The sequence below is a fragment of the Megascapheus bottae genome, chromosome 22 (assembly GCF_031878675.1).
Source record: "Megascapheus bottae isolate mThoBot1 chromosome 22, mThoBot2.hap1, whole genome shotgun sequence".
In the NCBI taxonomy this organism is placed as follows: Eukaryota; Metazoa; Chordata; class Mammalia; order Rodentia; family Geomyidae; genus Megascapheus; species Megascapheus bottae.
The window spans coordinates 10,460,764-10,480,518 of NC_143530.1; the positions used below are offsets into that span (position 1 = coordinate 10,460,764).

Below are 19,755 nucleotides of genomic sequence, written 5' to 3' on the forward strand. Positions count from 1 at the left end.
TCATATGAACAAGATAAGCATATAGCTATGAAAAACAGACCTTTCCAGCTCCTTCCTGCCTCCTCTCTCACCTCAACCTCTTAAAACAGGATCCCTTAAAGTAGCATACTTAATGCTCAATGGCGTGCACAGACAAATCACTAATCTTCTCTACATTACTTATTACAAGGGCTAGGACAATATTTGCTCTAATCTAACAGATTTTCATTTCAAAACCAATTGTAAAGCTCAGCAGGGTGCTATACACAACTTTAATGAGAGCTTCTTAACCAAAAAGCCTCCAATATCTGCTGCTCAGCTGTTGAATTACACTGGTTAGAAATTTTAGAAAGAAACAAATGAAAGGTTAACCAAGAAACAGACTTTTAAAAATTCAATTCCTTTTATATCTTTTGTATTCATATCAACATAAAGCACCAATAAATTCAACCCAACTGATGACAGGATTTATGTTTCCCTTCTGTGAGATCTAAGCCAACTGGATGTTACCCTTTATAAGCCATTTTACGCTGTATCCCAAGGCTCCCGACAATTAATGCAGAGCAAGGGAGCAGCTCTGTAACCTTGCTGACAGCTGTTTAATGGGGGAGGTGGAAAGTAGTGGACATATCCTGGCAGTGTGCTTAATGGATACACAAACACCACAGTCATCAGCCTGAAATGATTCTGGCAGAAAATTAACTTAGAAAGACAAAACTCATTTGGTGGAGAGACCTGCAGCAATCTGGACAAAATCAGCTGTGTACTGGGTAAAAGAGCAAAATAAGAAGTATTTCCTGAATTTCCCTTTGTGAAAAGCATTTAAAAATATTTCCCACATGCCACTGTATAGCTTTTCTTGGCATAATGTAAAATCCAGAAGTTGCCTTCTTGTTGGGATGTAAATGCTCCTACATAATGTTACACAATACAATGGACAAAAGGTGTGTCACTGATTTGTTTCACATTAAATCATTTAAACACTAAATTTTATGACATAATTGGGAACATGTTTTTTTTTAATCAAACCGATTGTTTGCAAATTCTTTTTTTTTCAAAGTCTGTGATGTTGACGTTAGAAAAAGGAAGAATTAATAGGTGCTAGATGACAAATGATGGTTGATTACAAATTTTAGGACAGCTTCTAATTTTCATTGCAACCCTAAAGGAAGGTATAATTATCCTATTTTGCAAAGGAGAAAACAGAGACTTGGATATATTCATCTGTCCATCTCACAAAACAGTGTGGCACAGCCTTGGCTGGACATTAAGACTGCCTGGATCTACTGTCTATGCCATATGACACATGGGATGTCATTTATCAAAGGAGGTAGGCTTATTTAAACCTAAAAGACAAAATAAAGAAGAATATTAAAAGTAACAGCTTTTGAATCTGACACACAGCCTAGAAGCTATAAAGGAAAAGACTAACGTATATGACAATGTTTAATAAAAAGGTTTAACATGGGCTAGTGGCTCATGCCTGCAATCCTCCCTACTCAAGAGGCCAAGTTCTGAGAATCAAGGTTCTAAGCCAATCTGTACAGAAAATATCTTTTTGGGGGCCGGGAGTTTGGCCTAGTGGTAGAGTGCTTGCCTAGCATGCACGAAGACCTGGGTTTGATTCCTCGGTACCACATACATAGAAAAAAACTGGAAGTGGGTTTGATCCTCGGTACCACATACATAGAAAAAAAACGAAGTGGTGCTGTGTGGCTCAAGTGGTAGAGCACTAGCCTTGAGAAAAGTCTAAGGACAGTGCTCAGGCCCTGAGTTCAAGCCCAACCACTGGCAAAAAAAATATCTTTGTGACTTGATCCAAAAATACTAGAAGTAGAAGTATGGCTTAAGTGGTAGAAAAAGCCAAGTGAGAGCATGAAACTCTGAGTTCAAACTCTGGCACTGGCAAAAATAGATGATTGATCAATAGTGGGGCATTCAGAAACAGACAGATGCTTTCAATATTCCAACATATGGCACAATCAAATGACAACTATTTGGGAAGATATCTACAAAATAGGGTATAGAAAAAGTACTTCTTTCCTTACAGTGCTGCCACAATTTAAAAAGACCCAAAGAAAAATGAAAAAGGAACCTGAACATGCAATTCACAGAAATCTGATCACTATGTATATGAAAAATTTTCAATCTCAAGACACAAATAAGGATCACAAGAGCAGCTCTCAAGTACTGCTAGTAGGAATGTGAGTTGTCATAACAACAACTTGGCAACATCTAATTTTTAAATTTGTGTATCTTTTGACGAATTCTGCTTAGGGGTTGATTCCACAGATTGAATGTTACATGCAGAAAGTGTTCTACATACCCAGATAAATGTGAAATTATTGGCTGGGAGAGGTGGAGATCTAAATATTCAGCAGGAAAATAGCTTAATACAATGTAATACTATGTAAAACTACACCATTAAAAAAAACAAAAAACTGAGTTGGGCTGGGAGTATGGCTTAGTGTTAAGAGTGCTTGCCTGGTGTACATGAAGCCCTGAATTCTCAGTACCACAGAAACAGAAAAGGCCGAAGTGGTACTGTAGCTCAAGTGGTAGAGTACTAGCCTCAAGCAAAAGAGGCTCTGGGTCAGTGCCCGTGACCTGAGTTCAACCCCCAGAACTGGTCCTCTCCCCCGCCCAGAAAAAATGACTGAGTTTGGCCTAGTGGTAGAGTGCTTGCCTAGCATGGACGAAGACCCAGGTTCAATTCCTCAGCACCACATACATAGAAAAAAAGCTAGTAATGGTGCTGAGGCTCAAGTGGTAGAGCTCTAGCCTTGAGAAAGTCCAAGGACAGTGTTCAGGCCCTGAGCTCTAGCCCAGGATTGGCCAAAAAAAAAAAAAACCATGAGTTAACTTCATCTGTATATTGCTATGAAATGATGCTCTGAAGACATCTCTGTGGAAATTAAATAGTACAAGCATAGAGTTTAAACATGAAAACCAAACAAAGGATATATACAGAGTTAACTAACTAGATAGATAAGCATCAGGGCCAGAAGGAGATTTGCTTTTCATAACATCTCTTCTCTTATCTTTTCTATTTTAATACTGTTGTTGTTGTTGTAAAGTTGACACACAAAGGGGTCACAGTTATGTAAGTCAAGTGAAGAATACATTTCTTTTTGGCAATGTCACTCCTTCCCTGTACTCTCTCCCAGTTCTTCTCATATTTTTTAATAATTTTGTATAATATTTGTACTTCCTATAAAAAACTAAACTAGTTTGAAAATTAGAGGCAGACGGGATAGCTCAAGGATTGAATACACATTTAGAATGTACAACCCCCTTTTGTGTTATTTACATAAATATTTGTTTACTTAACTGAATGCTTTGAAAGGATGGTCTAAATAAACTACTTGAGATAGCTTTAATGTACCCATTTGCAAAGTCTTACAAGTCATAATTTACATTCTTCATATTTCAAAGTACAAATGTAACTAAAACCCTATTTTAAACAAAATTTTATTTAATTTTTATTTTATTTAATACCTTTTATTGATATCCATGATTTGATCCTTTTATAACAGGAAACTATATGGATGGCAAGGCTAGCAATCAGCTTACAGACTGCCATACTTTACTTGTCCAGGAGTTGAGTTACAGGTGATATAACCTGGCCCACCTTATCTGGAAAGCCACTTTTAATGTGCTAAATTTGTATGATACTAGAATAACTGGCTCCTCAGCTGAGATGGTGTATTTTCGTAGTCCTTTAACAAATACCAAAGGATCTGATCCTCAAAAACCAAAAAAGGAGAGGGTTTTAAGTCATTTCTAGGGTTGTCAGCACATGCTAACAAAGGAATTAATTTTTAAATTAGAGGTCCAAGAATGCTAACATTAATATTATTTATTTCTATGGTTTAAGAAAGTATAGTTAAAACGGGGGTTTAGAGTTGTGGCTCAGATGGTAAGTATCAGACAATTAGCAAAAGCCTCAGATGAGGGTGGGGAGGAGATGGGGGAAAAAGCAGCAAAAAAACAGGAGGGAGGAGGAGTTAAAAATATATCTCTATGGGGCTGGGAGTTTGGCCTAGTGGTTAAAGTGCTTGCCTAGCATGCATGAAGACCCGGGTTCGATTCCTCGGTACCACATACATAGAAAAAAAAGCCAGAAGTGGTGCTGAGGCTCAAGTGATAGAGCTCTAGCCTTGAGAAAGTCCAAGGACAGTGCTCAGGCCCTGAGCTCAAGCCCAGGACTGGCAAAAAAAAAAAAAAAAAATATATATATATATATATATCTAGCCAGGTGCCAGTGGGGCATGCCTGTAAGCCTAGCTATTTAGAAGGCTGAAGCCTAAGGTTCAAAGTTAGAAGCCAGGTTGGGCAGAAATTTCCAATTACACACACACACGCACACGCACACACAGAGCCAGATTAGACCTGTGGCTCACCTGATAGAGCCTTTACCAAAGAAAGCTCAGGGACATAACCTAAGCCCTGAGTTCAAGTCTCAGGACTAGTGGCTCATACCTGGAATCCTAGCAACTCAGAAGGCTGATATCTGGCAGATGTATCTTAAGACTCATCTCTAATCAGCAAAATACTGGAATTGAAGACAAGGTTCAAGAGTTACAGTGCTAGTGGCTAAGGGGGGAAAAGTTGCCTTGAGTTCAAGCCCTAATATGAGCATTAAAAAATGAATTCTGTGAAACAAATAGATCCACAATGGAGTTGAAGAAGAAAACCATACAAGAATTCTTCTAGAAAACTGAAATTTACAAGTAGAAGTTTCTGTTTAATTTTTTTAATGATAGTAGGGATGTTCCTTCTCTACTGAGACACAGCATGTGGTACTGAATACAAAAACTCTAAAAAATGCTTGTTTTGAGAAAACATTGTTACTTTACAGTTTTCTATTCACACAATCTCTCCTAAAGTGACTTCAGGAAAAAAAAAATTAACAGTGGTTTAGTGGAACTAAGCAGATCCAGCTTTCAGACCCTATTTTAAAAACAGTGAGCTACCTCAGGAATGCATGGCTCACTGGGCACAGTAATAACTAGCTTCAAATACCAGTGAAGTCATCGTAGGATGGAAATGCGGTGCTTCTAACTGAATGCCAAGAAGTCGCTGCCTGGACCTCCCTACGCTGGCTGTTCCTCCTGAGTTTATTCCAAAGTTTTCCCCTAAGTTGTTAAGTTACTTTATGGACTGGTGTTTGGACCAATCCACTCCAAGAAGCTACAATTGTGGCCCGCATACTACATCCAATGTAAAATTTCACTATGGATTTACAAATGCACAAAAAGACAAAGCATAACATGATGTCTACACCTGCTATCTATATCTTGGTCCAAATTTAACATCTTTTAACACTTGCTTTTGAGTTTACGAAGGCAGAATATGTTACAGGTGAAGTTAAAGGTCTATGTATATTTTTCTCTGATTTTATTTATTCCCTTCTTTCTCAGAGGTAACCATTACCTTTATTTTGGTTCAGGAACTATAGTCCACTAATGTTCTACACTAGATTCTATTAATAAGCAACTACAAATAGGCCTCCACAAAAACACAATTTTCCAAACCATACACACACACACACACACACACACACACACACATCATTCATAGACTGTATCTCTGAGATAGTCTAAGCCGAAAGCTCATATTCAGTATATGACCAAACAACTTATTCATCAGCTTGTTTCACACTTTTCTACTAATTCAAACACTACTACTATGAATACTCTTATACTATCTTGTTTGCATGCATAAACTGTTCTAGGACACAGACTTAGAAATGCTGGGCCAAAAGAAATTACCAAATATTGTCAAACTGCTAGTGAAAGTTGCATTTATACCCTCCAACAGAAGAACCTAGACATATATCTTTACTAACATTTGGTACTGCCAGACATTTACATTTTTGCCAGTGTAATGGTATGAAATTATCTCATTTTTAAGTATTTCCTGACTTTGTAATAAAATTGAGCATATCTTCATAATTAATAATCTTTGAAAAACAAACTTAAATAGTTAAGTATACTATTTAAGCCCCAAGACCAGAGATGTAATATTAAACAGATTAATATAAAAAATGTTTATTATTTCGAGCCCTCGGTAGCTCACACTTGTAATCCTGGCTACTCGGGAGGCTGAGATCTGAGCACTGTGATTCAAAGCCAGACGAGGCAGGAAAGCCCATGAGATTCTTTTTTTTATTTTTTTATTTTTTTGCCAGTCCTGGGCTTGAGCTCAGGGCCTGAGCACTGTCCTTGGACTTTCTCAAGGCTATAGCTCTACCACTTGAGCCTCAGCACCACTTCCGGCTTTTTTTCTACGTATGTGGTACCGAAGAATCAAACCCGGGTCTTCATGCACGCTAGGCAAGCACTTTAACCACTAGGCCAAACTCCTGGCCCCCCCCATGAGACTCTTATCTCTAATTAACCACCAGAAAACAAGAAGTAGAGCTGTGGCGCAAAGTATATAAAAGCTCAGGGACAGTACTCAGGCTCTGGGTTCAAGCTCCACAATAAACCTTCACATTCTCCCTCCTCCCCCCAAAAAGTAAATCACTTTATGTTTAGAAAACCTCAACAATTATTTCTGAATTTCCAGAACTGTACCTGTATCACTTTTAATAGGAAACAATATTTGTTTTTTTTGAAGCACAAAGAGAGAAATGGGTTAATACCTAGCTATATACTATTGCCCCAACACTCTTGGATGTTAAATATTTAAGAAATGTCTTCTGGGGCAGGCAAAAGCTCTAGCTATATAGTTTTAGAACAAAACTTTTATGTGCTTTTTATGTGCTGTTCTGGGACAGTCAGATAAACAGAGGAACAGCAAAGTCAGAAAGTAGCAACATAACAGTAGACAGGTATTAAAAATACCTCAAGATTAACAAAAACAGAACACATTTACTTTGAGGGCTCACAGAAATAGGGAATGGTCCAGAAAGGTAACATTTGAGATATTCATTAAAGGAGAAAGAAGTGGGTCAGGTACAGTAGCTCACACAAACCCAGCCACTCAGGAGGCCAAGGCAAGAGAGCATTGAGTTCAAGGTCTGTCTGCTAGGGACTGTATTTTGAGTTCCAGATCAGAATGGCCAACATAATGGGACTCTCAAGTAAGAAATGATAGACCCCTTGCACAGCATTTGCAAGGCTCTACATTCAAATATTCAGAGAGGAGGGAGATGTTTTGAGGGCAACATTAAAGTAGAATGAAAAAACATTCTGGAAAACAGCATTAGATGGGGCTGATAAACCTCATATGTAGGACTCAATGTAATCAAGCAGACTTTAAGGATTAAAGATGCTGTACTATATTGCATAGCACGGAGAAGTAATCAGTGAGTGGAACTTTCTTGCCTCTTGGTTTCTATTTTTACTTCTTTAGCTTCATACCAAGAAAAAAAAGGGGAGTGGGGAAGGAAAAAAAGAAAAAACAGAGTGAAATTTAAAGTAACAAAAAATTGTAATTATGAAAAAGAAGTCTCTTATCATTCTGCCCAAATGATGTTGACATTTTTGGTAGCCCCTCAAGTATTCATCCATCTTGTTAGTTCAGATACAAAAGAGAATTCTGTATTAACAGCAACCTCCCTTTGCCCTCCTTCCTCGTGTACACTAACAAACTTGCAGTGTGGCTGCCAGCAACCACTAGAGGGAGGTCAAGTCTGGTGCTTCCCATCACCCTCCGCTACTGGGTCTCCAAGGTCCTTAACTGACATTCAAATTAGGACTTTGGGACTCTAAACACATCATTAGAGATTTTTTTAAAATTACTATTAAAAAGAAAGGAGAGTTCCCTTCAGGGCAATGAAGTATTAGGGTTTCATTTGACAGCTCAAACATTTTACCACATTTCTCCTCTACCTCATAAGATTTAGATTCTACTTCTCCAAAACAGATGGAGAAACTACCATTATACACAGATAGAGGCACTGCTCTACATGCTGTTTACTGTCATTCCCATCATAAAACATAGAGAAGTAACTTAGCTTGAAAACAAAAATCTCCCTTCTGAACACTATTACAGACCTCTCCTCAAAGTGCCACTGCATCACAACCAATGCCATGTATCACTTCACTTTACACTTTCATATGATAATTTCACCAAAAAACTGAAATTGTTTATGAAATATAGCTATGTATTTATTAAATAAAAATTGCTTTGAAAAAACTTACAATAAGGTTTTATTGTCCTCAAATCCTGATTTGGTATGGTCACACAGAACGATAACAACCATTCACAGTACCTGGTCACATTTTTTTTACGGTAACAGACTTTAGATCCAATTAATATAAAAATATGTACGCTACTGATTATGAAGAAATAAGTATTGTCCCAAGGACATAACAGTCACAGAAAAAGATGGTAAAAACCTGAAGACAACAATGCAAAATTCCAGTTTGTGCTTTTACCATAAATACCAGAAGAACAAATTCACATCTGTTAAAAACAAATACCTTGCCAGATACCAGTGGCATATGCCTATAATCCTAGCTGGTCAGAAGGCTGAGATCTGAGAACTGTAGTTCCAAGCCAGTCCAGACAGAAAAGTATGTGAGATTCATTTCCAATTAACCAGCAAAATGGTGGAAGCAGAACTATGGCTCTACTAACCTTGAGCCCTCCCATCCCCCCCCCAAAAAAAGTTCAGCGACAACATGCCTTGTGTTCAAACTCCAGGACTAGCACACACCACAAAAAATGGGGGGGGGGGGCAAATTAAAACCACCATTCTCTTTGGAATAACTAAATTGAGAGCATGTGCATGGGCAGGCTCACAATCAGAGAAGTACAAGCTTCAAGAAGGAGTGTTGGAGGGATGATTCCATAGTAACTCTTGAACACTACTGTTCTTAGTACAAATTTGAGATTTTTCTACAAATTAATGTTAACAGTATCATTTCTCCTCATTTTGACTTTTTTAAGTTTTATCCTTATCAATAACCCACTTAGCCATTTCACTTCTTGATCTATGAAACTATCTTGAACTATATAAAATTACATGAGTAGAGTGTTAAGATACTTAATAATACACACTTGAAACTTTGCTATTTTTATAAAAGAAAATTACTAAAGTACAAGAAGTTACTTGCCAAGGCTATCAGCTAAAAGCAGATTAATAATTCAATGCTGACTTTGTTTTTTTTTATATGGAATGCTTCACAAATTTGCATGTCATCCTTGTGCAGGGGCCATGCTAATCTTCTCTGTATCATTCCAATTTTACTATATGTGCTGCCGAAGCAAGCACTCAATGCTGACTTTTATAGTACTATATTAAACTAATATAATCAGATACTTGTGCATATAATATACACAATTTTAATCTGCCCCCAAAGAACTGTAAAATATTTAAATATGAATTCAGCCACACCCAGTTTACCAATGATACCACTCATAACTGAACTGGTATAGATAGACACTGGTATCAAGTTAAGATTTTATCAAAACAGAACCATAAATTGTTCCAAAATAGTTCCACCTATCCAGAATTCTGACCATAAACTACTAGCTAAATTAAGCACAGCTAAAGGGAACCAAATATTTTAAATTATGGCCTTGAAATTAAGCATTCACCAGCTGTCTTTTATAATTTGCATAAAAAATAGTCATTGGTACATTTCCATTGCAGCTCCAACTAAGGTATGAAAATAACTGCTGCAAATGAAAGCAAAACCAGGGAACCTGAAATTATCTAATCTAATAATCTAAACATTTCCTTAAACCCATGTAATAATAATCTAATCTCAGTGACGCTACTAGGTAATATAAACTTCCAGAATCACCTGTGCAGAGGTTCAGTGGTAAGGGCTCCAAGGCAGCCCTGGCCAGATGGAAATGAAACAAAATGTTCCTCTCCTCTGCTTTCACCACTCAACAGTCTCATCAGCAATATCAACTGCAGAATTTTCAAAATTTACAGTTTAATTAGTTACAAGTTCAGTGTGAAATATAACTAACAGGGCTCAAATCTGAAACGCACGGGATGTGCAATGATGGCTCCTCCCTCCACTCAGGCCCAACAACTCAGTCTCCACAGGGACAATGTAGGTCAGCACAGGTGTACAAGGAACCAACTGTAGACTAGGAGTAAGAGCTGTGTTTGAACAAAACAACATGCTTTCTGGCAAGCACCACGTGACTCCTTTGTTTTCTTTGTTTAAGCTAAAGAGCATATCACACATATGGAGCAAGATCAAATCTTTACCTTTTACCAGCACCTTAAAAATAAACCTAGCCAGCCAGGTGCCATTGGCTGGAGCTGCAACCCCAGCTACTCAGGAGGCTGGGAGCTGAGGACTTCCTATCTTGAATCTGTATCTTAAATCTGGTATGTGCAGAAGTCATAGAGATCTTGGTGAGATTTGGAATCTGGTGCAGCAGGTCTGGGGTAGGAACACAGATTCTGAATGTCCAGGAGCTCACAAGTGATACTAATGTAGTTAGTGCCCAGACCATATTTGAGTACCAAGATCCGAATCATTCTTCAAGATTTCAAGTTACTTGTTTCACAATCTCATAAGAATTGCAATAGCAAATAACTCAACATGGCAATATGTACCACTCACCTTTGTGAGTACCTACCTTCGATTTCTTTAATCAATTTACTCAAATATTCTATAACCCACTCTAGGTGTTATGCCCAAATTAATGAAAAATAAAGGCTTCAGCAGTTTTTACGATCATGAATAAATCTTTGAGGTGATAGAGATAAGGGTTTATTTTAAACTGTTACATTATTGCTCAAGTTAAGTCTGATCAGTTCATAGTTAATTCTACATCTTGGCTCATGGGCTAGGGAATGAACATATATAACTAAGTTAAATAAAAATTTAAAACAGTATCAGTTTTTCATAAAATACATATTGTTACATGGTTGTTACATCTAAGTATATGCTGGAGGTTTTCTTTTCAATTGTCCAAATGAAGCTGTTCAAGGTTACTCACCACTGTAACTGTAGCTTGTCTGAAGTCTTAACTCTCTTGAGAGGATCATAGTTAGGGGAAAAAAGCTCAGACTCCCACCTCAACAATAAGAAGGGATGATCACTTTCCATCTTTCTTTTTTTAATAAAACATCTACCTACAAAGCATGAGGGCCCTGCAAAAATAAAGGCGGGGGGGGGGAGTTCAATTGAACAAGCTACAAGTTGATAATCCTATGTTGATCACCTTCTAATCTTTCTTTTAATTTTTTTAATAACTGCTTAAGACTACTAAAAGTCTCACAGTCCACAAAATTCAAGTAACTTCTCCATAGTTTTCCTTCCCTGAAAATCAATACAATTTATGTGACTTGCAGGATCATTAGAAACCACTTGTGGACTTGTAAAAATCCTCCTCAGCAATTTGTAGCTTATGAATTTTGTAATGGAATTGTGTTGATTCTATTGAGCACAGTATTTAGACATATGAGATTCAGAAACTCAAAGTCTTGGCAAGATTTCAAGGAACCGCTTTCTCTTTTTAAATCTCCTTCCTCTCTGAAAGATCCAAAATCTAAGACAGATCTTGATCAAAGAGCCCCTTCCTCTGCTCTGTAGGCTCAGGAAATCAGTGATATGTAGTTTGTGTTCTGTAGAGATGCGGGTAAGTTTGCACTCTATGCAATTCACAACAGGAAGGTGCTATGCTTTAGCTAGGCACCCAGAGGAAGAGGAAGAGGAAGAGGAGGAGGAGGAAGAAGAGGAAGAGGAGGAGGAGGAGGAGGAGGAGGAGGAGGAGGAGGAGGAGGAGGAGGAGGAAAACTCGACAAATTTAACATTTCATTTAGAAAGCACAGCTTCCTAATCATGCAAATTTCACATGTCCTATATGAAAAAGAAATTAGTGTGAAATAAAATTGGTGTGAAACTTCTCACCATCCCACAGTCTATTATAACAGAAGTAGAAACACACAGCTGGTCAACTTAACTTACATCTATCTTCCATTTCAGAACTTTTTCTTAAACGCATTAAAACTAACTTAGTCTCCTGCACTCTTCCCCTGCTAAAGACCCTACCCTTACTCTCCTAGCCCTATCCACAAGTATGAGCATGTTGATGTCACTACTGGACACCAAAAGCACACTATGTGCTTTGTATGATAGGGAAGGAGGAGTTGCTCAAAATTGGCTTGGCCTTTATAAATTCTAATTAACTGAGCACACCAGAAGATACTTCTGGGTAAAGAGTCTATAATTAGTAACTTTTTCATATATTTTTATTGTAATTAATAGAAGGGTTACATGATATTTGCCAGATAGAAGGTGCATTAATTCACATACTTTGATACCCTTTCACATGTCTTGGTCCCCATTTCCCTCCCCCCACCCCCACCCCTCATCTTGTTTTGCCCCCTTCCCTATCCAATTTCAAATAACCAAATACAAATATATCCGATATATCAGGTAACAAAGTGAGATACTATAACAATATGAGATAACCAAGGGACAGCAAAAGAGATGAGAGATAACACAGTACCTTAAGGACAACAATCATTCATTATATGGCTTTTGTTTCTATATCCTAGAGGTCCTTTCATTTAGCGTCATACTATATGGCCTTATGTATCAAGGTTTTGCTCTATTGCAAATCTCTGCTAGGAGAGCCCAAGGTTTCTACTGATTATGACAAATGAGGGAAACCCAAGTTCCTTTGAGTCTGGCTTACTTCACTTAATATGATTTTTTTCTAAGGCTTTCCATTTCCTAACAAATGGGGTGATGTCGTTCTTTCTGACTGCAGCATAGAACTCCACTGTGTACAAATACCACATCTTGTTGAATCCATTCATCAACTGAGGGACATCTAGGTTGGTTCCATATCTTTGCTATGGTAAAGAGTGCTGCAATGAACATTGTTGTGCTGGTGGATTTAGTATGTACTTGTTTCTGGATGATTGGGTAAATGCCAAGTAGTGGAATTGCTGGGTCATAGGGGAGCTCTATATTAGTCTTCTGAGGAACTGCCATACTGCTTTCCATAGTGGTTGAATGAGTTTGCACTCCCACCAACAGTGTAGTAGTGATCCCTCCTGGCCACATCCCCTCCAGCATCTGTTGTTATTAGTTTTCTTGATCCTGGCCATTCTAACTGGAGTAGGGTGGAATCTTAAGAGTTGTTTTGATTTGCATTTCTTGTATGACCAGAGATGTTGAGCATTTTGTGTCTATAGGCCATTTTTGTTTCTTCTTCAGAGAAGACTCTCTAAGTCTTTGGCCCATCTTTTAATGGGATGGTTGTTACTTTGGAGATTAGTTTTGGAGTGATTCAATTTTTTGAGCTGTTGATATTTTAGATATGAGGCTTTTGTCCATTGTATGGTTGGTGAAGATCTTCTCCCACTCTGTAGGCTTCCTAGCTATGTCCTTTGCCATACAAAAGCTCTGCAGTTTAATGCAGTCCCAATTATCCAGCCTTTCTCTGATTTTATAATTAGTAACTTTTTAAAGGAATTTCAAAAAGCCAAACGTTTAGGCTTAAAATCCTGCCAGGCCAAGCACTAGTGGGCTCACACCTATAAGTCCTAGCTACTCAGAAAGCTGAGATCTGAGGATGGCAGTTCAAAGCCAGGCCAGGCAGGAAAGTCCTTGAGACTGGTTTCTCCAAATAACCACCAGAAAACCAGAAGTAGAGCTATGGCTCCAAGTGGTAGAGCACTGGTCTTAAAATAAAAAGCTCAACAACAGCGCCTAGACCTGAGTTCAAGCCCCATGACCCACTCCTCCAAAAATGGAAAAAAAAAAAAAAACCTGCCAAATATACACATGTGTGCTTATGTCCCTTGAGCTGTATGTTCTGCTTATTAGAACAAATATATTACTAAACTAATTTTCTGTTTCACCTCTATTTTTAAAGTGTTCTAGAAATCTATTAAGATGTTCTAGCTGTAAAGCATTTTTGCAAGTCACATTTTTTGTCTACGCAGAATATAATAAGTATTAAATAAGTATTAAAAAGATTTTTAAGTCACAGTAAGAGACTGCTTGATTTAATATATCCAAGATTCTTTTGTAATAATGCACAAACAGAAAGCTATTTATCATAATGAGCAATTGAAGCGAGTTAACCTAATTTTGATTGTGTTTAGAAGACAGCTTGTCAACACTTTCCTGCTTTTTGTAATAATTAATTCTACCACCCATGTTGAAAATATACATGATCATGATTTATTTAGGATCAAGTAAGAAGGCAGAGAGGATTCTACATATAACCCTAAAATAAGCCCAGCTTAAAGAAACTTTCTGTGCTAGAAACAAGAGTACCACAGAGGATATGACTTAATAAAAACAGTTACTTGTCTCCTAAAATCTAGAATATGGCTTCAACTTCAATGACTTACTTATTATCCTTTCAGAAGCCTAGTTTAAAAGCTTTTGGTTTAAAAAGACGTTATATCCTTTCCTTCTCTTCTACTTTGAAGAGAAAGAAGACAAAAAGCACATGTGCAATTTTGAATAAAAAGAAAAAAGTCAGTATACTTTGAATTACAAAATCAATAACAGCAAATTACATTGTTCAGCAAACAGTTATACCTGAAAATTATCAGTTATAAAAGACTCTTCCTGGTTTCATTAATTCATAGATAATGTGTACAGACTGTTTCCATGAGCCATTTCAAGCTACCCCAGTAACCCACCAATTATAAATAATCTTACAAGTGTGTCCATAGTTCTTTACATATTACCTCAATGTCTTAATATTTATCCTATTGTTTAACGTAAGGAGAATATAATTGAGATGTACATGGTAATATTCCACAAAAAAAGAAAGTGGTCTCTCAAATAGTTAAATGACTTGCCCAAGACTTCAATAGTAGAGAAAAGAACAGAGGCTCGTCAACCATGCCCATGCATTCTACCACTACGTTACATGAATCGAATGTAGGCAAGTCAAATGCTACTGAAAGTATATTTTTGGCAATCAACTGTTAGTTCTTACTGGCAATGTAATAATACACAGCTATATTTATTTTATGTACTGGCACTGTAAAAAGAAATTAAGATTTGATTGCAAGGAATTATCCCTCAGATCATCTGTCAATGTCTCCCATCTTTTGGTAATGATATTAGAGCCCATTTGGGAGACTTCAGTTCTCTTTTTCAAAGCATGCTTAGACAAGTCTATATAGTTAAAGGAGACATATAGAACATGTCCATAACAGAGCCCAAAATAAAACCACCCGTGCGGAGCTCCTGAGATCTGAAATGGCACTAAAGAAATTTATCTGATTCTCTCCAAAACTGACAAGCAGGCTCTGGTTTTCCATCTTGCTCATATAAAAGCTTCAAAGACAATGTTCTTTCAAAAGCTGATCATCTCACTGAAGTTTGTTCATGACTTCATAGTTACAGGTTAAGCATTTTACCACACACACATATCTCCACAAACCTCTGAGGTCAAGAAACACAGAACTGTCCACAAGGACAGTCTAGATCAAGATCTGTAATGTACAGGCTTGGGCTAAAGTCTATAAGCACTAATTGAACACCCCCAAAAAGAACAACCACTCTCCCAGCCTTTACCACAAGATGACATACTGAATGGAAGGGACAAACGTTTTAACTCTAAATGTTTAAACGTAAAATTTTGAGAATGATCTCTGGGTTTCATTTTTCATGCTACTTCGATTCTATAACATGTATTAGGCTATCAGGTTTGACAATTATGAGGTTTTTATTAATTTTTTATTGTCAGGGTAATATATAGAGGGGTTACAGTTACATTTGCGAGATAGTAGGTGTATTACTTCTCACATATTGATACCCCTTCTCACGTTTTTATCCCCATTTCCCACCCCCTCGCAATCTTGTTTCCTCCCCTTGAGTTTGTATCTTATATATTTAAATATTTCAAATTTTAAGTGTAGAATAAAACATGCAAGTGAAAAAATGTATTTAGTACTGCTACTGAATAAATGCCTAGTTATTTTCATTCACCACTACCCCCATAAAAACAACCCAATAGATATGTTTTTGCATTTACTATAGGGTGGAGTTGCCTTTATCAGGGCACTATGGTCCTAACAGCCAAAACAAATGCAAAACCATATGGGGATAGAGAAGAAGAAAAGAAATAAAATTCTACAAAGAACAAGGACCACATCTCCTGGGCTGCTCAATTGCTGCTATAAGCTGAGTGGTAAAAATCAGATCTTGGGCTGGGAGTTTGGCCTAGTGGTAGAGTGCTTGCCTAGCAAGCATAAAGACCAGAGTTCGATTCCTCAGTACCACATACATAGAAAAAAACTGGAAGTGGTGCTGTGGCTCAAGTGGTAGAGCTCTAGCCTTGAGAAAGTCCAAGGACAGTGCTCAGACCCTGAGCTGAAGCCCAGGACTGGCAAAAAAAAAAAAAATCAGATTCTTCTTTGCCAAGATTCTCCAAAATATGTACAGTTAGTCCCCTCATGCATAGTTTTCCATACAGTGGTTTCAGTTATTCACTATCAAGTACATACAAAAAAAACATGACAAATTTCAGAAAAAAACCATTGATAAATTTCACATCATATACCATTCAGATAAAAGCAGAAGTTTCATACCATCTTGAGCTGTCAGGAATCACAGCCACATCATTTATATTCAAGTCCTCCACCCTCATGTTAAATGTAATGTCTGCACTGAACATGTACACATTTCCTCCTTATCATTACTCTATAAATACAGTATAATAACCACATAGCATTAAGTTATATTAGCTATTGTAATCTAGATGTATATATGGAAAGGACATACACTATCATTTGAAATAAAGGACTTAAGACTGTGATATGTGTGGGGTTTGGGGAATCAATCCTCCATGGATACCAGAGAATGATGGTATACAACTTCATTATACACTACCCGCTAACCCGGTTATCCAAATGACTGTCAAAGTAGGATGCTGTGTTCAAGCAATACATGTAAAATAGGTCTAACGATGTCACAATGTTCCTATCACTAACTTATTTTATCTCTCATTTCATCATTTCAGATTATCACAAGAATCAGTATAGTATAGTATGATATTTAAGAGATATTCAAATAATCTTTATTAGTTGCTCCTACAGTTCTGTTTTAGAACTGTTAATCTCTTACTGTGCCTATCTGTAAAAATTAAACTTTAACATAGGCATATGTACTTGTCTCATCAGTCACAGTTGAGACAGAATCCAGGCGAGTTCAAGCCCTGGTATTGGGTAGGATGCACACACTCATATTTATAAAAGAAAATCTGAGCACCCATGGCTCAAACCCGTAATACTAGCTACCTGACAAGCTGACACTGGGAGGACTCTGCCGAGAGAGACCAGTCCAAGCAGAGTCTCAAGACTCCCTTCTTCTCTACCAGTATTTAACACAGCAATACCTACATGCTTCATCCTAGCTTTGTGAAAGGCTGAGATTAGGGGATTACAGTTCCAAGATAGCCAAGACCATTAACAGGAAAAGACAGGGCATGGGGGCTTGCACCCATAATATGATTCCAACCTAAAATAACCACTACAGAGGGAGAGGAAGGGGGAAGGGGGAGGAGAGAGAAGGAGGGGAGAGGAGAGTAGGGAAGGGGGAAGGGGGAGGGAGACTCTGAAGTCATGGCTCAGTGGTATAGCACCTATCTAGCAAGTGTTATGCCCTAAGTTCAAACCCATGTACTGACAAAATCACAACTTACAAAAAAATAAAATTTCATGCCAAGAAGCCCTGTCTTCTTCATTTTTGTATTGCCTAGTATGGGGCCTAATGCAACTACATATTCAACAAATCAATCTTTATCACCACTGAATTTTTTTTGAGTCAGTTGTGGGGCTTGAACTCTGGGCCTGGGCACTGTCCCTGAGCTCTTCGGCTCAAGGATACCGCCCTACTCCTAAAGCCACAGCGCCACTTCCCCCACTTCCGCCAGTTCCTTTAATTGGAGATAAGTGTCAGCATTTAGTGCCCAGGCTGCCTTTGAACTGCAATCCTCATATCTCAGTCTCTCGAGTAGCTAGGATTATAGATGTGAGCCACCACACCTGGCTCACCATTGAATTTTGTGTTTTATTTCCACTGGAGTTAAATTGTACATTATGTCCAAGAGATAATCATCACTGAACATTCCTAATGCAGTTTCCTAAAAGAAAATTCCTGTGGTTTTTTTTTTGGGGGGGGGGTTGCTTTTGGTGAGTCTTGGGGCTTTAACTCAGCCTGAGCGCTATCCTTGAGCTCTTCAACTCAAGGCTACCACCCTACCCTTGAGCCAAGCCCCACTTCCAGTTTTCTAGAGGCTAATTGGAGATTAGAGTCTCAGGTCCTTTTGTGCACCAGCTGGCTTTGAACCTTGATCCTCAGATTTCAGCCTCCTGAGTAGCTAGGATTACAGGCATGAGCCACCATGCCTGCGCCAGTGAAAACTCATGTTTTAATCTAAAACATTCCATTAACAAAAGCCCAAGGTGGACATGGTAGCAAACACTTGCAATTCCAGCACTTGGGAAGCTGAGGTAGATGATCACCACTTCAGGACCAGCCTTGGATACATAGCAACTCCACATGAAGTAAGGGAGGGAGAAGATGACACTGTGTACAAGAAACCTGTACTTGCTATTACTTAGGAACTGAGGCAGGAGAAACTGCTTGAGCCCAAGAATTTGAGACCAGCCTGGCCAACACAGGAAGACCTTGTCTTTAAAATATTATCAAGGAAAATTTCTACTTTGATCATTTCAGAAGGCAAGGAGAAAAAAATCTGGTTAACAGAATCTGCCAGGAGACAATGACTGACTTTCTATCCTCAACATAGCATACTATATCCACAGAACTAACCATCCTTACTTAAGTGTTCCATGTTATGAGATGTTTCCAGGAGCCTTTAGTGACTATTTATTCAAAGGAGTTCCATTTAAAAGAGCTGTCCTCTGCCAGCAACCAAGGCAGAATCTCTGCAGAGGGTCAGCTGGAGACTACATTCTAAAACACAACCTCTCATAATTAAGGATGTTTGGGTTGATCTCTTCTATACATTAAAAACCTACAGGAAACTTTCTGAACCTAGCCAGGTGAATGTTTTCAAGATAGAACAACACAGGCAAAACTCTGGTTCTACAGTCCTGGTTAAATCTTCATTGCTTCAAGTTACTCTAGTAAGCCACAAGATGCAATAAACTTCTTAATCCAGCTTGATTTGTAATGAAGTATTGGTGCTCTACTGATGGAAATTGTTTGGGAAGAGTTACAAATCACATATTTAATATTATAAAGACATCTATATTATACTTGATAAATATAGACATATTGAAAAAGTAAAGAAGTACCCTACACCGTGCCAAGCACACAATGTCAAAACAGTGAAAAATGTTAAGACTCCAACTTATAATTAGTCATTCTACTGCTAGGGAGATGATGACAGGCAATTTCTAGGGGAGAAATAATGTCTGGGCTTGGAATAAGCAGTCTCTCTCTACACAGAAGTGGACACTTAAGTAGTTCTGCCTGCTCATAAATAATCCCAAACACAGACAGACCAGGTAGTCTACCTAGCGTGATTGTGTAGTGGTGCACATTCCCAGGTACATGGGAGGCTGAGAATTATAGGATCACAGTTCCAGATCAATCCAGGCAGAAAAACTCTACTAGACTCCTTTCCCAACAGAGGGATGCAAATATGGTGGGACAACTAAAGCAAGCCAAGCCTAAAGTCAAAGGATCACAGCTCACATAAATGAGACAAAAAGGGGGAGAGGAGACAGGCTAATAATGTAGGATTTCTTTTCTAGATTAAAAACGGCTTCTTTGGGGCTGGGAGTTTGGCCTAGTGGGAGAGTGATTGCCTAGCATGCACAAAGACCCAGGTTCG

The 19,755-nt window shown here is 38.1% G+C and overlaps 1 protein-coding gene and 1 non-coding gene across 4 annotated transcripts in view; both read right to left on the reverse strand.

The window, feature by feature from the left end:
• The window catches only part of Zfand3 (zinc finger AN1-type containing 3), a 194,698-nt gene that overhangs the window by 99,407 nt on the left and 75,536 nt on the right, over positions 1 to 19,755 (reverse strand). The window lies entirely within an intron of this gene.
• LOC150047740 (U6 spliceosomal RNA) lies at positions 9,102 to 9,208 on the reverse strand. The gene has a single exon (XR_016539374.1). It is a non-coding gene; the product is annotated as a U6 spliceosomal RNA (small nuclear RNA).